Source organism: Neovison vison, chromosome 12 (genome assembly GCF_020171115.1).
Source record: "Neovison vison isolate M4711 chromosome 12, ASM_NN_V1, whole genome shotgun sequence".
NCBI classification, from domain to species: Eukaryota; Metazoa; Chordata; class Mammalia; order Carnivora; family Mustelidae; genus Neogale; species Neogale vison.
Genome location: NC_058102.1, coordinates 49,104,754 through 49,108,233, shown reverse-complemented (window position 1 = coordinate 49,108,233; position 3,480 = coordinate 49,104,754).

The window sequence follows — 3,480 nt, the reverse complement described above, 5'->3', positions numbered from 1 at the left end:
TTCTAAAGGTATCTTACATCTGGTATTCTTGAAACTTTTGATGTTCCCTGATACTTTCTCAACTCTCCCTATCATTTCATCTCTAGTTTATGCCATATCTTCACCCAGATACCTACTTGGTTAACATTTAAAACATTTGCTATGACCCAGGCTCTTATCCACATAATATCACTTGATCTTTTCAACAACATTGGGAGGTAAATACTATCATCTCCATTTTACAGATGAATAAGATGGGTGCTCAAGATCACTCAGCCAGCAAAGAACAAAGCCAGGATTTAAATTTCGTCAGTTTCAGCTCAGAGCTTACATTCTTTTCCCTCACCCTGACGGGACGTGGGGAAGGGTGTGTATGTTTGGGTGGGGGGCAGGGTATGAACATTGATATGCCTATATGATGTCATATCCAAGACAAATCTGTCTCTTTTGCCTCTGCCTTCTATCCCGTCCTTACTCACCTACTCAAGGACTTTGTATTTGCTGCTTAACAAATCAGCTCAAAACCTGGTGGCTTAAAACAACAATCATAAAGCATTGCTCACAAGTCTAAAGGTAAGCTGGATTTTTCTGCTCACATGGGCCAGTTTGGCTAGTTGTATCTGTATTCACTCACATGACCAGCTGGAGACCTACCTGGGACTGGATGCTCTAGAATAGCCCTAGTCACATGTCTGGAAATCGGTCTGATATCAGCTGGGGTGACAAAAGTGGCTAGGCCATGTGTCACTCATCATCAAAAACATCCAGGGCCTGTTCACATATTAGTTAGTGCTTGCAGGATCCTCCACCCCGACCACCAAGGGCCAAATGAGAGCAAGCCTCTATGTACAATTGCTTTACAAGTCTCTGTCTGTATTACATGTGTTAATGTCTCATTAGTCAAGCAAAGTCAGGGTCAGAAACCAAAGTCTGAGTCACCAAAGGGAGCCACAACACCAAAAGCCCGTAGACTCTGATGCATTAATTATATCCTACCCCTTCTCTTTAATCCATCCCTTTCCACTGACTCCTTCCCTTTATCTACCAATTTGGTGGAACATACTCTGTTCTAGAAAACCTCCCTTCTATCCCATTATCCCGAGGTATTTTGTAGCTGAGTCTATGAGTATTAGGGATTGACTGCATCACTGAAAGTTTTCTGAATTAACTTCCATGGAATTAACTTCCATGTAGAAAACAATGATATTGAAAGGATGACGTAGTTTAAAAATATGCAATAACCCTGATAATTGTAAAGAACTCAGACTTTTATTCAGGGAAGAATACTGTTTAGAAATGTTGACACAGGGTGATAATAAGAAAGCAGACTTTTAGTTGGTTATATATTTTTTATTTAATTTTATTTTTTTTCAGTGTTCCAAAATTTATTGTTTATGCACCACACCCAGTGCTCCATGCATTATTTGCCCTCCATAATACCAACCACCAGGCTCACCCAGCCCCCCAAACCCCACCCCCCCAAAACCCTCAGTTTGATTCTCAGAGTCCACAGTCTCTCATGGTTTCTCTACAGACAATGCACCGCTCACTACCTAGGCCTGAGAAAGATGCTCCCACTGCTCTGTCCTTGTACACCAGTGCTCCAGAATCTTTCTCCTGAGCCTTAGCAAGGATGCAAGACATCTAACCTTGAAATTTCCTCTTCATTTCTACCTCATTATCTTAAAAGATAAGACTAAAGAAGACTCAAGCTTTTCTCTGGCTTTCCCTAAGCTCTACTGAAGGGCATATATACTTTTAGCTTTAAAAATTGAACATATGTCTGATAGCCATTTGTATGAGTGAAATAACTCAAGCAGAGAGAGTCAATTATCATATGGTTTCACTTATTTGTGGAGCATAACAAATAGCATGGAGGACAAGGGGCGTTAGAGAGGAGTAGGGAATTTGGGTAAATTGGAAGGGGAGGTGAACCATGAGAGACTATGGACTCTGAAAAACAATCTGAGGGGTTTGAAGTGGCGGGGGGGTGGGAGGTTGGGGTACCAGGTGGTGGGTATTATAGAGGGCACGGCTTGCATGGAGCACTGGGTGTGGTGAAAAAATAATGAATAATGTTTTTCTGAAAATAAATAAATTTTTTTTAAAAATTGAGCATTACCAGGTGGTGGGTATTATAGAGGGCACGGCTTGCATGGAGCACTGGGTGTGGTGAAAAAATAATAAATACTGTTTTTTTGAAAATAAAAAAATTTGAAAAAAAAATAAATAAATTGAACATAATTCAGGGTGCCTGGGTGGCTCAGTGGGTTAAAGCCTCTGCCTTCAGCTCAGGTCATGATCCCATGGTCCTGGGATTGAGCCCCACATCAGGCTCTCTGCCCCGCAGGGAGTCTGCTTCCCTCTCTCTCTGCCTGCCTCTCTGCCTATTTGTGATCTCTCTGTCAAATAAATAAATAAAATCTTTAAAAAAAAAATTGAACATTACTGCCCAGTAATTTCCCAGCGCTGTGTGAGAGTTTCCATTGCTCCACATCATTGCCTATTATCATTATTTTAATCCTTTTTCAACTTAAGAGGCATAAAATAGTATATATTTTAATTTGCTCTTCCATGCTATAAAAGCCTTGTATGTTTCATTGTACAGAATACTGAAGTGAAGTTTTCCTTTTATTTCTTTTGCTACATACCCTAATCTAATTTCTTTTAGGACTAATCTAATTCTTTTTAGTTTGTGATCTTTTAGCTGACAAGTTAGTCACCAGTTTCTTCTGAGTAAATATATCTCAAAGCAGGTATTTACTTCACACAGTAACAGAAAAGGTAAATTGTTTGCATAGTAGAGGTGATATGGTTGTGCCAGTTCTAAGGTTATGAAAATGTCTCTTGATTTTGTCTCCAATTTTCATTCTCTTAAGTCCTCCCGCCAGTTGATAACCACTGGCAGCAGCCAAAGCACGGAGTGTAAGGTTGTATTTGTGATATTTGCAGGTTGGCTTAAGAAAATGAAGTTGCTATAAATCTGAAAAAGATGTGTTCCTGTCACGTTCCTACCCCTGCTGAGGGATTTCAGACATGAACAGATTTCCACTGGACTAGAATCATTTAAAAAAAAAGAAAAAACACCTCAGATAAGCATCTGAGTTCTGGGGCCTTTTACAAAAAAAAGAACTTCCTTTTCTTTATGTTTTAATTCCAGTATTTTGTTAGGAAGATGAAGGTTGCTTACTTCCTTTAGAATATTTTATGCAGTTCATGATTAACTTTCCTCTCTTATTCAGACAGCATACAAGCTGGTGTTCAATTCAGTGAAAGCATCAACATATCCAGCAATGTCAGATCATTAAATAGAACATTATACAGTTATCAATAGACATTATAAACCTTTTTTAAAAGGTCACTGAAGAATCTTAAGAGATCTAAAAAATGTCCATGATATAAGGTTGAGTTATTGGAAATATATATATGTAATACACATTATACACACACACACACACATTTTTCGCATACCAAAATATTAACAGTGGGTATCTCTGAGTG